Here is a 17,453-nt window from a genome sequence, read left to right on the forward strand (position 1 = left end):
TATATAAATATATACTAGGTATCTGCATCTGTCTGCTGCGAAGAGATCCTAGTAAATCTTCACACCTCAGTGCTCTGGAGGCGTTAAAGTCTAACGAGCTGGCTTCTGTTGCTTGGCCTTACTTTCAACCATCTTTTCCCCATAAATCGCCTCCGTTTAGTATCTTTGTCAGGCTCTCTCCAGTGGAGAGGCAGTGAGCCAAGCTTCTTCTATTTCATCTCTAAAACCTTCAGGCTCCTGTGACCAGATTTTGGTCCTCTTTTCTGGTCTTCTCATTCCTCAATTAGCTTTTATTCAGTTCGAAGGCACTTTGGAGCCTAGATTTGCTGATGAATCTCCAATTTCTGTCTCACCAGATCTCTCTCCTGAACTTCAATATTTGTATCTTGTATCTCACTTTGCCAATTGTCAATGGGCTGTCTAATCAACATCTCAAACTTGCTATGTCCAAAGAGAAGACTGAATGCTGAGTGCTGGTGACTCACACCTGTCATCCCAGCTACTCAGGAGGCTGAGATCTGAGGATCATGGTTCAAAGCCAGCCCAGGCAAAAAAGTCCACAAGACTCTTATCTCCAATAAACGACTCAGAAAAAGTCAGGAGTGGCACAATGGCTCAAGTGGTAGAGCACTGGCCTTGAGCAAAAGAAGCTCAGGGACAGCACCCAGCCCCTGAGTTCAAGCCCTAGGATCAGCACAGAGAGAGAGAGAGAGAGAGAGAGAGAGAGAGAGAGAGAGAGAGAGAGAGAGAGAGAGACAGAGACAGAGACAGAGACAGAGACAGAGACAGAGACAGAGACAGAGACAGAGACAGAGAGACAGAGAGACAGAGAGACAGAGACAGAGAGAGACAGAGACAGAGACAGACAGAGACAGAGACAGAGACAGACAGAGACAGACAGAGACAGACAGAGAGAGAGGAAAGAGGGACAGAGACAGAGCCAGAGAGACAGAGATGAAGAGAGAAGGAGGGTGGGAGGGAGGGAGGGAGGGGGGGAAGGGGAAGGACAGAGACAGAGAAGAAGCCTGCCTTGCACGTAGTGCATGACTTACTCTTCCTTTTCTCTTGGGTCTCTGCTCAGCTCATCCAATCTAAAACAGCACACACCATTTTCCACTCGATTGTCATACTATTTGCGTTCAAGAATTAGGTCTGTATTGTTTGTTGTTTCGTCCTTGTACTATATTAAGACCACCGCCAACTACCTGGTGCCTAGCAGGGCTTCTGTCCACACTAGGTGCAGGAGTATTTCATGTTCTCAGGTGCTAACTACTGTCACTTTCCTAATACAAGTCATTGCTTTCTTGTCTGGCTTGCTGGAAAGCTAAAATCCCCCCTGTGTCTCCAGTTCCACTGATTTCCTAAACCAAAGGCAACTGCCCAAAACATGTATCTGGGGGCTGGGAAGGTGGCTCAGTGGTATAGTGCTTGCCTCGCATGCATGAGGTCCTGGGTTTGATTCCTCGGAGCCACCTAAGCAGAAAAAGCCAGAAGTGGTGCTGTGGCTCAAGTGGTAGAGTGCTAGCCTTGAGCTGAAGAGAGACAGTGCCCAGGCCCAGAGTTCAAGCCCCATAACCAACAAAATAAAACAAAACAAAACAACAACAACAAAACTCCCCACATATCTGTATTTTTACAAACCTTCCAGGACATTCTGTATTGGCCTCGACCCTTGATCTCAAGAAACAGAAACCCAGTTTCTGCAGGCAGAAGGTGAATCTGAGAGTCAAAAAATCTAAGAATGGGTTGGACAAATAAAGATGAGCTGGGATGCAGGCGGACTTCAGGATCAAATGGAAGCAAGCGTTCAAAGGCTAAGGTTCTCTATCCGTGATGCTTTCCTGGGCTACCAACTGCATTCTCTCTCATCAGCCTGATGTCTTCGCTCAGGTGGGATCTACGTGGCAGATCACAGGATCTAGGGCTTCATCCTCGCGCGCGGAAGACTGTTGATTCTCCCATCTATTGGCTGAAGCTTTGTTGAAAACTTCCAGGAACAGCTCCAATTGGCCTGTCCTGGGTCATACACCCGAATCCAGAAACAAGCACCAATGCTTGGGGAGAAGAAGAGGAGACACATGTCTTCTATGCAAGTCCTTTGGCTACAGTGGGGTGGAGGCTTGTTCCCAGAGACGTGTGATGTTATCCCTCAGCAAAGAGTGAGGAGGTGCGAGACAGCAGGAAGTTACCCCAGCTCTCACGTGAAGCCAGATTTCCTGGCAGCTTAAGACCCTGCTTCCCCAGCCCCAGCGGCTCCATCATCTCAGCACGGGCCTTGGGCTTTGTCTACATATCCCATCTGGTGGGGCTTCTTGTGCCTTCCAGGTCCTGGAACAGATGAGCACTCTGCTTAGAGTCTATTTTCGCCTGGCTCTCAGAAACAGAACCAGCAACATGTGTACAGATGTCCTTCCATCGATGGATCATGGTCCCACTGAACCTGGAAAACATCCAAAGTCCGCAAGCACAAAAACCCATCAAACATCACAGCAAGCTCTCCTATCTTATCCGGACCTACTATAATCATATCAGCCTAAGGTGAGGCCAAATTGACGAACACAAAGCCTGTTTTGGGCAAGTGTGGAATATCTCCTGTATCTCATTGAATACTGTACTGAAAGTGAAAAAATAGAAGAGTTGTTGTATAGCTACACGTTGACACCTTTGCAAAGCTGAAAGTTTCTAAGTTGAGCGCTCGCAAGTCAGGGACCATCTGTGTATGCAGAGAGAGGGAGAGAGAGAGAGATTTTAGGAGGTTGGCTTGTAGTAGTTTCAGCATCAAGAGAAGAGTGGCAGTTTGGGTCTGAAGGCAAGAGATTGGATAAGGTGCTCTCATATTATGGTAGTAATCTGCTTTATTCAAAGTCTACTGATTTACATGTTAATTTTGTGAGGTGACACATTAGTAAGAGTTCTTAAACATTATAAATAGTGCTCGCTTCGGCAGCACATATACTAAAACTGGAACGTTACAGAGATTAGCTTAGCCCCTGTGCAAAGAAGCCATGCACATTTGTGAAGCATCCCATATTTTTCCACACCTTAGACCAAAAGAGCTGCAATGTCCTTTCTCACCAGACCTTCCAAACCACAGACCCCGTGGTCCTCAGTCCTCAGGATCATGTACAGGATATTTTGGAGTCCAAGGCCTGGATTGGAAGGCCCAGTCTGGGTGGGAAGTCTGTTGGTGGACATCATGACTGCGTTTTGGAAGAGGGACGAATTCGTGGTGGCTCCCACACTGAAGGAGGTAAATGAAATTCTGCAGCGTTGCCCATTGTGGATGAGGAGGATGGGCTGGTAGCCATCATTGCTCCCACACACCTGAAGAAGAATCTGGATGGCCCAGTTGCCTCCAACGATGCCAAGAAGCAGCTGCTATGAGGTGTGGTCCTTCCTTGTTCATTGGAGACAGGAGTTTCATGGACTTTCCTGCCAAGGTTGGCTTTGAAGTGGGATCCTCTGAGAAGCTAGGATTCCAGGAGCCAGCCACCAGCACCTCGCTTAAATATAAGCACTAATCTTGTCTAAGAAAATATCATCATAGAAAAACAAACAAATTTTGTTGGAGTAGGTATCTGGTCCAATATCTAGCCAAGTTGACATGTAAAATTAACCATGGCAGAATCCTTTCTATCCAAATTTCCACCACTTCAGGTGAATTGCTGTCTTCTGGATATTGACTTCTACCCCCATTTCCTTTGAACGACTCTCGTGATCTACACTGAGGTAGGTAGCTCCCTTCAAACCCTATATATCACCCCGCGTTGACTCATCACCCAAATGCCAGCACAAATGTCAGCCTCTGTCACCTGCCCACACCACAAGCTTTACCTCCACAGCACCTGACACGCAAGACTTACTCAATAAACATTGAATTAATGAATTCTGTGCGCTACCATCTTCTATCTTCATTGCCTACCATTCCTCTCTCTCCCTTCCTTCTCCACAAACAGAGCTATAAGTCAAGCTGACTAATACATTCTGTGAAATTTACTACGTACTGGGTTTTTAAATGATCATGCAACAATTCAATAGCATATTCTTTTTATTTTAATTTTTTTTGGTTGGTTGTAGGACTTGAACTCTGGGCTTGGGCGCTGTCTCTCAGCTCTTCAGTTCAAGGCGAGTGCTCTACCACTTGAGCCACAGCGCCACTTCCAGTTTGCTGGTGGTTTATTGGAGATAAGGGTCTCATGGGTGTTCCTGTCCAGGCTTGGCTTTGAACCTTGATCCTCAGATCTCAGCCTCCGGAGTAGCTAGGATGACAGGCATGAGCCACTGGCACCCAGCTCACTAGCATATTCTTATGGGTTACAATTTGATTTGTTCCCCCAAAGATGTGCTGGAGGTTGGGTCCAGGAAGCAATGAAAGAAAGTTGGTCAGAATGATGATGAGGTGGAGCTTCATGGGAAATAATTACAAACCGAGTAACATTCTAGTCTTCAGAGTTCTTCTTCAGTACTACCTAATGGAAGTATTTCTTCCTTTCAGATCCATCTATAAATCAGAAGATTGGCATACTTCTGAAACTTAGTGGCTTGACCTCAAATGGACTAAGACACATATGCATGTAATGGCACTAAGCGTAACACCTCATCAACATGAGTAATTAGTTAGAACAGGAAGCTACCAGGTAGAAAATGTTCTCAGTAATACCCACATGGGAGCTGAGACATGAATTACCAAGTGCAAGGTGTGTTTCTAGCTCCATTGTACCTGGTACTTACTCCCCCCACCCCACCGGCCCATCCTGGGGGTTGAACTCTGGGCCTGGGTGCTGACCCTGAGCTTTTTGTGCTCAAGGTTAGTCCTCTACTACTTGAGACACCACTCCACTTCTGGCCTTTAGTGGCTAATTAGAGATAAGAGTCTCATGGACTTTTCCGACCAGGTTGGCTTTGAACCATCATCCTCAGATCTCAGTCTCCTGAGTAGGTAGGAGTATAGGCATGAGCCACCGGCACCTGGCTGTACCTCATAATTTTGAATGGCAATATGTTTATTTCGTATGTGTGGGATGGGAAGTAGAACATATCCTCACAGCAGGAAGCTGTGGGTAGAATATGAACCTACCTTTCCGTCTTCGGAAAGGAGCCAGTCATCAAAAGCCTTTGCACGTCTTTGCATCTGATCATTCACCACTCTGCTTCCATCCATTTCTTTGCTCTTGCGTTTCCTTCAACCAGCCAAGTCTCATTTGCCAGAGGCTCGAAGCATGTACTAATGAGATAGGCTAGCAGCTCTCCAGACATTCAGCTGCTCTGCCACCCACAAGAATATCACAAAGGATGACTTTGTGAGGGCCACATGGCACGAACTCATTCAGATCTACTCTGCCATGCATCGAGTTGGTTCTGTGCAGGTACAATACAGCCTTGGTGATCTCAGCTATAAAAAGCACGTTGTTTGGAATTTCAGGAAATCCTTGATAATTAAGTGTCAGTAGGGAAAATTTAATATGTCTGTTTTGTTGCCTCTCTTCTGTTCCTGACACATTCTTCAAATTCTCCAGTGCATCTCCCTGACAAAGGCATGGGCTGCAGAGATTTCTATTTCCATTGCAGATAAAGTGTCACACCAAGTCAGCTCCCCTAGTAATCAGAGGATCAAAGTAGATCGTTGCTTCCTTCAAGTCTGATGTCACAAATGCATCGCGTAGGGGATAACCTGGTACCACTTTGTCTCTGGCTGGGAAGAACCTGAAAAGAATAAATATGTTTAGCTGAGAAATCCTGAATGGGCAGGTGGTTGAGAGGGAGGTGTCAATGGTAAAGATTCAGGGGCAGGTCTGTGGGTTTGGAGGGAAGATATGACTGGGACATCCTGAGAAAGACAGGAAAGACCATATGACACAGATGGCCTCTTTGGGAATCACATCCTTTGTGGAACTGTCCACCTAGCAGGAGGGAAATGCTACCTCTTCCACAGCATGGCCCCATGCGCTCATTTCTCATGGTCACTGTGACAAATGACCACTTCCAAATACACAGCCAATCTAGGCATAGGAAGTCTAAAATGTGTCAGCCGAACGACATTGAGATGCTCCTCGCTTTTCCCAGCTTCTCCACATGGTCCAGATTCCTTGGTTTGTGACCTGCCGCTTTGTCCCTCTTCAAAGCCATCAGTGGGTGAAGCATCTGCAAAGCTTGCTTCCATATCACACCACCCATTCCCCCTCCCTCTTAAGAGTGATCTTCCTGGTCCCATTAGGTACCAGGGTTATCTGCTGATCTCATCATCCTTAATCTAAACCCATCTGCATAGCCTCTTTTGCCAAAGAAGGAAATAAACTCACAGATCCCAGACATCAGAATAAGGACATATTTAGGGACTCCAGTTTACCATAACCGAAGCTAGTTTTGTTTGTTTTCCATGGTGACTTTAGGGTGGTTGTGGCATGCAAGTCAATGGCTTCCACAAGAGTTACTTGTTTGCATTTCTTCTCTATGTTTCTTGGACTGTTCAGAGCTCTGGGCACATGACTAGTCAAATCATAAGCCTAACTCTTGCTCATCACCAAGTCTTGCTTTTAATGTAAGAAAACAACAGCAAGGAGGAAAAAAAAAGTTCGACTTCCATGAAGTTTAGTGATCTGAGTAGCTGTTTACCAGTGTGAATGATTCAAAAGTGACAGAATAGGAGCACCTTGATTTAAATATAAGGATGAAGAGTTATTTTGGGTGTAGGCTCTGAAAGATGATCTGAGAAATATAGTGGAAATGAGTGTGGAGGCAAAAGGCTAGTTGTCTTGTTTTTTCTTCTTCAAAGTTTATAAGGAAACATGTTGAAGACTCAGTGTACGAGATATCTCCAGGAAAAAGATAATGTAAGCTGGTTTTATTGACATTATTTACCATTTGGCTCCTTTAAACTCTCCCAAATATAGAGAAATCACAACTTCATTTGAAAATTCAATAACCTTCAACTTTACACCATAAAGAACTGAATGGCCATAATAGAATCTGGCATCTCAAAAATATGAGATGTAGCTTAAACTATATCCATATTGCTTTTTAATTCTTTAGTGATTCTTTTAACTTTATTGTGTGTGTGTATTCTTTGAGTAGTTGTACAAAAGAGTTGCCATTTAACAAAGTAATTTATGAATACAATACAACCTTTCAACTTTCACACTCTTTATGGTTGGGAATCTATTTCTCCTGTTTCACTAGGTGTACTGAATCCACCAACATTACAAAAAGTGCTTGGGCATGGTTAAGATGTAGAAATCCAGAATGTGTAGAATGCCCAATACAAATGGAAAAAACAAGTGCCAGGCCTCTCTCCTGTCTCAACTTTTTGTCATGTTCATAGTTCTTTCAGGCCTTGTTAGCTGATGCATGATGAATCCTTCCATCCCCCTCCCCCTCCACATATATTAAGTTAGTTTCTCTCACACTGTGTATCAACCCCAGGGAAAGGGACGCAAGGCAGTTTGATTTGGAAATCAAATGAATACTCTCAGGTCACGGGATATCTTGTGATAGAATTCACTTATAATTGTATTTTAGAATACAGAAATACTGAGGGAAGTCAACTGCATAGAGATGGCGCACACCATTTAATGTGTAGAACCGATGATGGACATTTTCATTTCTTGAAATCATCGGCAGCAGAAGGGAAAGGAGGCAGGAGGAGGAGAGGGCGAGATGGCACTGAACGGGAGGTTTCTGTATTAAGTTGTAAGTAGTGGGAGAGGAGGTAAATGTTTTGAATTCCAAAGTCCGTTTCTGACCTCAAACCAGAGGCCGTGCAAAGGTCGAAGGTTGCCAAAAGGTCCAAAGGTTGCGACAAGTTCTAACGGACAGGAGCTGCCATTTTGTGAAGACGGTGGCAGTTTGTTTAGTCTGATGATGAGTCCAGCCAGGTAGAAATGAGTCTCTTCTTCAGAAATTACATAAAGGAAAATGGCAGCAGTGGGTGGAGAAAAGTGCCTGCCTCTTTAATTGTAACTTGAAGCATTCTGATATACTCTCTGTACAGCCTTTAGTTGTATACCATTGAATGCCACCTGAAGGGGAAAAAATAAAAGAGATAGAGCAAATTAAAAAAATTTCTAGGAAGTATAATGTTGTTACCTGGTCTTACACGTGTCATATCTCTAACAGGTTAAAAAAACAAAACAAAAGAATGCTAAAATCAATAAAAGAAAGCAAAGACTTCAGGTTTACCAAGATACAGATGTAGCATTTCTACCACTGATGGCTCAGAGAGCTCCCGTTTAAGCTATTTCAGTTGAGTACTTTGCAATACACAGACTTTGACAGTGTCAAACCAAATCGCTTTCCAGCTCTGATGATAAGAACCACATGATGGCCAGTGACTATACAGAAATTTCGGATGTGTTAACTCTTTAGAAGCTTGCTGATAATCACCCTCAAGGTGTAACCCACCATCACGAGTGATTCAAAGGACCGAGTCCCTGGAGAGATCTTGTACATATGTATGTGTGTCTCCAAAGATGGCCGCTCACCCAGAATTCCACTTATTTTTACTCCTGTTTACGGACACAGTGCATAGTCACTGTAGAAAATGTGAGTAAAACCCAGAACCACAAAGTGACAATAACTTCCCTAAGACCCTACCACTCTGAGCTTCAGTTATTTGAGTGGCCACATCGGTGATTGTCGCCAATGACAAACCAGTGGTTTCTGAGGCTGGTTGTGGTGGTAGACACCTGTGACCCTAGTACTCAGGAGGCAGAGGCAGGAGGATGGAGAGTTCAAATCCAGCCTGAGCTATAGAGAAGCCCTCTCTCTACTAACAAGCAAGTAAAAAACCAGGCGGATAAACAAAACATGTGATTTCAGAGTGGTAGATGATTGTATAACCAGCACAGCCAATTTTTTTAAAGCTGATCAGTATAATTTAATTACATTAATCATGAGGAAAGCTATAGCAGAGCCATTTTTGTTACCATAACTAAATAGGGCAGTCGATGAAGCAGAAGGTGCTCTTTGCACTTAGAAGGCAGAGGTCACAGAGGCGCCGATACATCTTACAAATGTAGCAAACTTAATGTTTGTCATCTTTCTTGTTACTGTGACAGAATCCCTGAGAAAATCCATTTGTTTTGGCTCACAGTCTCAAGAGGTTTTAGCTCCTGGTTCTTGTTTTGTGGGGTTACAGAACAATCATGGGGGCATAATGTGGCAGAAAAAGCTACTCGCCTTGAGATGTGAACTATGATGCACTTCCTCTCCCCCAGCTGACTTCAATGGCCTCTAATTTTTGTTTTTTTTCCATTGAATGGAGAAGAGTTTTGGTTTGTTGAGTTGTGTTCATTGTATATAGTATGGATTGTTTTACAATTGGACTTTTCCCTTCTCTACCATGTTTTAGATTTTTTTTTTCAGGTTAACAAATAGATTTAGTTTGTTCTAAGTATCACACAACCCTCCATAGCTTGACTATAACATAGTTTGTTCACTGTAGGTGATCCGTAAGACTATTTGCATGGCTTTTTACTGCTAAATATGGGGCTACCACAATAACCTTGATACATGCCCTTTCTCGGCAGCAGACACCAAGAAAAAGAATAATTTTAAAGATTGATGTACTAACTTGTACTTTTAATGGAAGTTTACCAATTGCCTAAAAAAATGTTCAAACCAATATAAATTATCATTGGGAAAGCATAAGAATTTCCACTCCCCACATGATCATTAATCTCATATAACAAGACTTTCATATTTTTGTAAACAAGTCACATTGATTAGAAATTTTATATTATTAAATGGGTACCTGAGACTCCAAACTGTAATCCTAGCTATGCGGGAGGCTTAGATCTGAGACTCATGGTTAGAAGCCAGCTCAGGCAGGAAAGTCTGTGAGATTGTTAAGTACACATGTGGGGTTTGTGTGTGTGTGAGCACACACACACACAGAACCAGAAGTGGAGCAGTGGTTCAAGTGGTAGAGTGGGAGCCTTGAGCAAAAGGACTCAGGAACAGCTCCCAGGCCCCGAGTTCAAGCCCCAGGACTGCTATACACAGAAAAGTCCTATTTATGATTGTAATTTGTACCGCCTTGATTTTTACTAACATCGAACAGCTTTGTGTTTAGATTTATTTATATAAGGAATTGCCTTCACCGGTAGGACACTAGTCTTGAGCATTAAAGCTCAGGGACAGCAGCCAGCAGCTCAAGTACCAGGACTGGCATTAAATTTTTTTCAAAGAAAAACCTCTTGTTTCCATATCTTGGAGTTCATTTCTCTTAGCATCATCTTTTTAAACATTTCTATTTATTTTTTGTGTTTATGTGATGCCAAGAAATCCAACCCAGAACTTATGCAGGACAAGCACTCTACCACTAAGCTACAGTCTTTGTACCGCTTAGCATCATCTTATATGGTCATATGTACATAGCTATTGAGCTATTGTGATCCTCTTCAAGGACTGTCCTACACGTATACTAATTATTTAAATTATTATGAGGGAAACCATATAGTCTGTTTACAGTCTGGCTTACTTGAGGGTTTTTTTTTTGTTGTTTTTAATGTATTATGTGAATTTATTTTTTTCTTGCATTTTTTTCTTTTATAACTCCTATAGTTTACCCCTTGTTGTCACTGTATTTGATTTTGGTGTATTGTATGTATGTTTATTTCAATTAGGGAAGGGAAACAAAATGGTGAGACAAAGGGCAAAGGGCAAACAGCGACACAATATGTTAGAAATGGACTTTACAACTTAGGGGTCCAATGCGGGGAAGGATGATGGGAGGAAAATGAGGGCGGAGGTAATAATATGTGACAGGAAATGTACTTACTACCTTACATATGTACCTGTAACCCCTCTCTACACCTTGACAATAAAATTAAATTTTAAGAATAAAAAAGAATTGCCCTCAAATTTCCTTTGACAAGCTTTCCCAGATAGCTTGGGTTAAAATAATTGATTTATAGAAGTTTTTTATATTTTTTATATTTTTTTCCTGTTATCTTTGTTTCCATGATTTCTACCAAGTTTATTCTTTATTGTTTGCATTTCAGGTCATTATTTATTTTCAAAATTGGAAAACATTGATATGTGTTCATATTAATCATTTACTTGATGAATTTTACATTTGAGATGTTAAGAAGGCCTCTTTGTATTCCATACTTAAAATATACCTTTCAGTGTTTGTTTTTTTTTCTGTCAGTCCTGGGGCTTGAACTCTGGGCCTAGACACTGTCCCTGGGCTCTTCAGCTCAAAGTGAGCACTCTTGAGCCATGTGCCACTTCCAGTTTTCTGGTGGTTAACTGGAAGTAAGAGTCTCACAGATTTTTCTTCCTGGGCTGGCTTTGAACCGTGATCCTCAGAACTCATCTTCCTGCCTAGCTAGGATTATAGGCGTGAGCCACCAGCACCCAACCCTTTTAGTATTTTCTTCTAATGATTTTCCCATTTAGAGGATTTGTGCTTAACTCTCAGTCATGAGAGTGAGGGCAGCTTCTCGGCCCTGCAGGCTGCATGGCTTCACAGGTCGCCATGTTGGGAAGGGCTTGGTAGATTATGCAGTAAATTCTGGGTAGTCATGGGCTCGATACCCAGCATTGGAAAAAAAAAATCGGTGGGAAGGTGGAGACTGTCAGGATCTTTCCAGCTGCTCTCATGGTGTGATTGATGTCATGTAGACCCTGCGAAGCCCTTGTGATGACAAATGGCAAGTAGTCCATGTCCAGTGAGTGTGTTCTGGTACGAGGACTATGCCCGCACTCATGTTAAATGTATGTCTTTACATCCAGACTTACCTTTAGTGTGCGCTTCCACTTTACAGAACTGACCGGGCTTTGTCCTGCAGGTCCCAAAGTCTAAAAGACATCCGTGGAAGGGGATGGAGAGATTGCATAACCTACAAATCACACCTCCGACATCTCCAGGGGCAGAGGTGGAAAATGAGGGGAGACAGTGATGGAGGCCAGAGAGAAAGAAAAAGAGGCAGGGGCGAGGGGGTGAAGAAATAAATAGGTAAATAAATAAATGCACATAAAACAGTGATTGGAAACAAACAGGTAAATAAACAAATATAAATAAAGCACTGATTTCAGCTTTGAGAAGTAAATGTGGAAGTGGCGCTGTAGCTCAAGTGGTAGAGCGCTGGCCTTGAGCGGAAGAGCTGGGGGACAGCACCCAGGCCCAGAGTTCAAGCCCCACGACTGACAATAAGTAAATAAACAAGTAAGTAAATGCGATTTAAACAATTACATTTTTCAATTCACAAAAATTAAAATGATCTCTCCTTTTTTGACATTTACTGATGAAAACTTCCATACAACACATGCTGCATTAATATAGTGAAAGCACCTTCCATTGAGGGTAATCATAAATGAGGAGGATTTCTCAGTGCTTAATTAAATCAAATCAAAATTATTTCACCAAAGAATTTAATTTGAACCACATATCTGCTGTTTAGACTTCATTTCTATGCCTACTGTAGCATAGTCTACATATCATGAATGATTATTACTTGATTTTTTTTTTTGTATATTGGTTCTCTTCTATACCCAAATTCAGTGGTTCAAAAATTTATTCACTTGGGTTACATAGAGCTAATTTAGAACTTCTTGAACACAAACAACTAAAGATTGGAAAGACATTATTATCTAGAAGATTCGTTCCCAAATTAAAATGTGGATTATATTTATTTGAGTGGTTAAAATAAAATCAAGCAGATTCCCAGAGCCCCCACAGACTTGAGTTAGAATCTGTGGGAGATGTGGAGATAGAATCTGTGGGAGAGTGTGTTTTAGATGTGCAGAAATAGCTGAGTGGTTATTATTTGACAAAAGATGTCTGAATCAGTGTTGGAGAACCATTGTGTCTACTAATTCAGTTATCCTTGATAATGACTCCTGGAGAGAGAGCCGTGGCCACTGATGGAAAGCCCCTTGCTACTAAAAATAGTAGGGATTGTTAAAAATAGCACAGATTGTGAAATGATTCCTCGGTAACTGAAACAAAATTTGGCTTAGTTTTCACTGTTTCCATCTTTCAGTGTATAATGCTCATGGTCATGTCATTGCTACTCATTGATAACCCTAATTAAAAGTTGACTAGACATGAACTCCAGGGAAAGAAGACAAGAGATATGCTTCAATTGCTGTGGTTGCTGTCTTGTTTTCTTTCCCTTTTGTCTTGTTTATTTGTTTGTGTTTGGGACACTAGATGCTATGGAAAATGAACTGAATATCTTGTGGGTGAGGATGGGAGGAAAAGAATGGGGGAGAGCAAAGGAAGGGGAGACATGGTCCCAAAAGAATTGTGCTCAATACACATTACCTGATTCATGTAACTGTAACCCCTCTGTTTATAAACACTACAATAACAATTCAAAAACAGTTGGCTAAACACATTGTATAATGGATTTTATAAGTCTGCCTGCCAATGCAATGTTTGCATACCATTTTATATCTTTGTCTGTATTTTGGGGGGAGGCTCCTCCCTTTCCTTCACTCCCCACCTCCTTTTCCTTTGTAAATAACAACAACAAAACAAATAGGCAAGGTACCAGTGGCTCATACCTGTAACCTTAGCTGCTCAGGAGGTTGAGACTTGAGGATCACTGTGTGAAGCCAGCTTGGCTGGGCAGAAAAGTCCACGAGACTCTTGCCTCCAATTAATTACAGCAAAAGCTGAAAGTGGAGCTACGGCTCAAGTGGGAGAGCACTAACCTTGAGCAAAAAGAAGCTCAGGGACAGTGCCCAGGCCCAGAATTCAAGCTCCAGGATCAGCAAACAAAACCAAAACCCAAACCAAAAAAAAAACTGTAGAGTCTTCCTACGTAGCCCAGATTGGCCTCAAACTCACAATCTTCCTACCGTAGCTTCCCAAGGACTAAGAGTATAGGGAATGTATCACAGCCTCTTGTTAGGCTTATCTCATTTATACTCTCTGGCCAAGCATAATAGGTATTGAGCCCAGTATTTGGTACAAAAAGCCCACAAGGTACAACACCAGTATTTTGTTTATTCTAGGATACCTTATTGATTCTCCTGCTGAAGAGTATAGTCTGAAAACCAAGAGTATCAACCAGATTGTTAGAAATGTAAACTCTCAGACTTTGGCCTCTACCTACTGAATCTGACTCTTCATTTTAAGATCCTCCAGTGATTCCTATGTATGTTACATTTGTCACATACTGCTATGGAGGGTGCCTTCTCTTCCCTCTTTATGTAGAATGTCTGTAATAAACTCTATGCTGCTACCTTCTGGGGGTCCACAACGTGCTCTTACACCTTGTGAAGAGGGAGAAAGAATCCCACAAAGGTACTTGAACACATTTGGAGACATATTTTTCTGAACGTTTACTGAGTGTGAAACCTCTTAATAGTTCTATAAATTAAATTGAAAGTCCTTATTATCTCCATACTTTTTTTTTAATACATAAAGGAGTATTGGAGTTGATGGCGAAGAATACTCAGAACATGAAAAGTACTGGGGAGCTTGGTCCATACTTTTGCTCAAATTAACTTGCTTTGTCACACCTAGCCTAGTTTGCTACATGCATGCTAGCTTAGCGGTAATCATCACACAAAACACACTATCTACCCACTCACTTTCTCCTCTATAAAATGGGGAAACAATACCTAACCTATGGGGCTGTCACCGTGAAGAGTAAATGAGCGAATACAACTGAAATGTGTAGGGCAGAATTTGGAATATGCTAAGTGCTCAATAAATGCTAGCTCTGGTTACTGTTAGTTGAGAGCTTATTCTGGTTTTGTTCTAAGTCCACAGGGATTAATAGAGCAGTGTTTCTTTCCTTCTTTCTTTTTGCTTTGTTGGTTGTGGGGCTTGAACTTATGGCCTGGGCTCTGTCCCTGAGCTCTTTTGCTCAAAGCTACCATTCTACCATTTTGAGCCACAGCACTATTTTGAGTTTTCTGGTGGTTAATTGCAGATAAGAGTCTCACGGACTTTCCTGCCTGGGCTGGCTTTGAACTGTAATCCTCGGATCTCAGCCTCTTGGCTAGCTAAGATTACAGGTGTGAACCTGTAATCTGGCATCTGGCGTAGAGCAGTATTTCCTAAGAGTCAGAAGATGATTAACCCAAAAGTAGGTTTAGGAAAAAAGAAAGAGTAGGTAAAGCCTAAATAGTACCTTCCAAAATTTCTTATTTTCCACCTAGAGATATTGTAACTCTGCAATTTCTTAAATAAGTTGATTATGTTTTCTGATGACTTACCACCCAAGAGACAGGAAAAGATAAAAACACCAGCAAAGACAGTCTTTCTCATTGTCAGTTTTCAGCCAAAAGGAGGTTGAACCATATGTCTCGTCATTAAACTTTTCCTGGAGAAATAATATCATTACATAGCTATATCAGGGGTGTTCAAAAGACAAATCACTGAATTTTTATTTATTTCCGTAAGAAACATGAAATTATTTTGTTCATAGTGTCCATAGAAATTTCACCATAAAACTTCCAGCTGTAGAACTTTTTAAATTTAGATGTCTTTTTATAACCAAGTCTCATACCCTCCCTTCACGTTTTCCTGGAGAACAATAGTTTAATAGAAAAAAGAATAAAGTGATATAGATGATGCTTTAGGGGTTATATTGTGTTAGAAATCCTTGTAACTTGTAGTGGATTTGAAAATAATTTCAACCTCTTCATAAACTAACGTTTTCCCTGAAAAGGTTGTGTGTATAAGGAACAGCCTATGATAAATGACCACTAGTTAGTATTTAGGCAAAATTTGAGAAACTGAGCTGTCAAATTTCTGTTATTTGTGACTTACCTATCTGGAGGAATTCTTTTTTCGGTGTAAATGTTATGGGAAGGTGTGTAACATGTAAAATTTCTGATGGAATGAAGTCACCTATAACAGAAACCAACTGCCGAGTTCCAAGCTGGATGAACAGTTAAAAGATGCTTAAGTAGACGAGCAGGAAAGGTTTATACTTGAACTCTCTGGTATAGATGGACCTTAGTAACTCTTTCATGATTAAAAAACATAGGAAGTTAGTCAACAATTGGACTTCAGATCAATTTGGCTAAAGATTTCTATATACTACACTCTGCTGTAGATGAGTTATTTCGATGTATATATCCATAAGGGCACACTATTTATTATAATGTGGTGTGTGTGTGTGTGTGTGTGTGTGTGTGTGTGTGTGTGTGTGTGTGTGTGTGTGTGTGTGTCTGGGATTGAACTTTCTATATACCAGTGCTAGATATGCTCTACCACTGAGTTAAGCCTTTTGCAGCTCTGGTCTTCATTTTTTAAGGAATACCATAGTGCTGGGCACCAGAGGCTCATGCCCATGGTCTTACCTACTCAGGAAGCTGAGACCTGGAAGGTAGAGGAAGTTAGTCAAAGTACAAAGCTCTGGGAGACATCATTGCTAATTAACTAGCAAATGTCAGTCTGCAGATGTGGTTCAAGTGGTGGAGTCAGTGGTGAGTAAGCAAACTAAGCAAGTGGTAGTTCAAGACCCAGTACTGGCAACCCCCCTTAAAACACAAAATGCAAGAACAAACAAACGAACAAAAAGAAATACCATAGAATCCTTAGTATAGTAATTCAGTCAAGAAATAATAAAAGGTTGGAACCAGAGCACACAAAGAAAAAGGGTGATAAGGTGGTTTGGAGGAGGTATGGTTTGGTGAAGAAATACCTGCTAGACAAATCCAAAGTCCTGAGTCAAACTCCAGTACTACAAAAAAATAAACAGAGAGACATGGTTATGGAAGACTAATTCTTTAGTATCCTAACCCTAGAGGTCTGTGTAAATCAGGGCCAATCTCTACCCACGGCACTCATTATATGAATTACCTCTTTATTCTCTCTCACCTGCTTGTTATTTCCCTGACTGAAGACGCACCATCTTGCTTCAAACAGGATATCCGGTCATTATAGGCATATGACAGACAGATGAAATACCTTGGATAGGAAGTTTGGAGGAGAATCCTAGAGTGGCTTGAGGATGCGGGTCTGTGGAAGGAGTAGTGGTGTTGAGTAGCGAGGATGAGCCCTCAGGCTTGGAGGACTCTCCTTAGGGGTTTAGGCTGTGGTTCCAAAGGGTATGTAAGGCCCGAGAGGATGAACAGACTCTTAATTTGTCTGTGTGGTTCCTGAATTGGTTTGCTCTCTTGGCTCTCCTGTAGCAGTTGGCAGGAAGAATTAGTTGGTCTCTGGGATGCAATATCCTAGAACCCGAGTTAGTGAGGAGTTTGGAGCTAGATTTACTGGAACATGTAGGGAGGGTTTCTGTACAAGAAAATCAGGGTTCAGTGGTCTTCCTCCCTAAATGTTCACTACTGCAGCACTACAAAGACTTGGAATCTGTATGATAGTATTCTGTGTTTCTATCTACTCATAAACAAGGTAATTGTATTGCATTCCTCCAGTTGTAAGCAATCGGGATGCTTTGAATAAGAAATTATGCATGGGCAGGTAAGTTTGTAAAAGTCATATATGATATTCTTTAATGGAAACCTTAAAATGTTTGGAACAT

General features: G+C 41.8%; 1 long non-coding RNA gene and 1 other non-coding gene across 2 annotated transcripts; one reads left to right on the plus strand and one right to left on the minus strand.

The window, feature by feature from the left end:
• The first annotated feature begins 2,931 nt into the window (after positions 1–2,931).
• On the plus strand, positions 2,932–3,035 carry LOC138837041 (U6 spliceosomal RNA). Its single transcript, XR_011375143.1, has one exon. It is a non-coding gene; the product is annotated as a U6 spliceosomal RNA (small nuclear RNA).
• Positions 3,036–15,226: 12,191 nt separating this feature from the next.
• LOC138836845 (uncharacterized) lies at positions 15,227–17,004 on the minus strand. Its single transcript, XR_011375087.1, has 3 exons — positions 16,790–17,004; positions 16,614–16,652; positions 15,227–15,284 (listed from the first exon to the last, which is right to left on the minus strand). It is a non-coding gene; the product is annotated as an uncharacterized lncRNA (long non-coding RNA).
• Positions 17,005–17,453: the final 449 nt, after the last annotated feature.

Source organism: Dipodomys merriami, unplaced genomic scaffold (assembly GCF_024711535.1).
Source record: "Dipodomys merriami isolate MVZ:Mamm:240054 unplaced genomic scaffold, mDipMer1.0.p SCAF_26, whole genome shotgun sequence".
NCBI classification, from domain to species: domain Eukaryota; kingdom Metazoa; phylum Chordata; class Mammalia; order Rodentia; family Heteromyidae; genus Dipodomys; species Dipodomys merriami.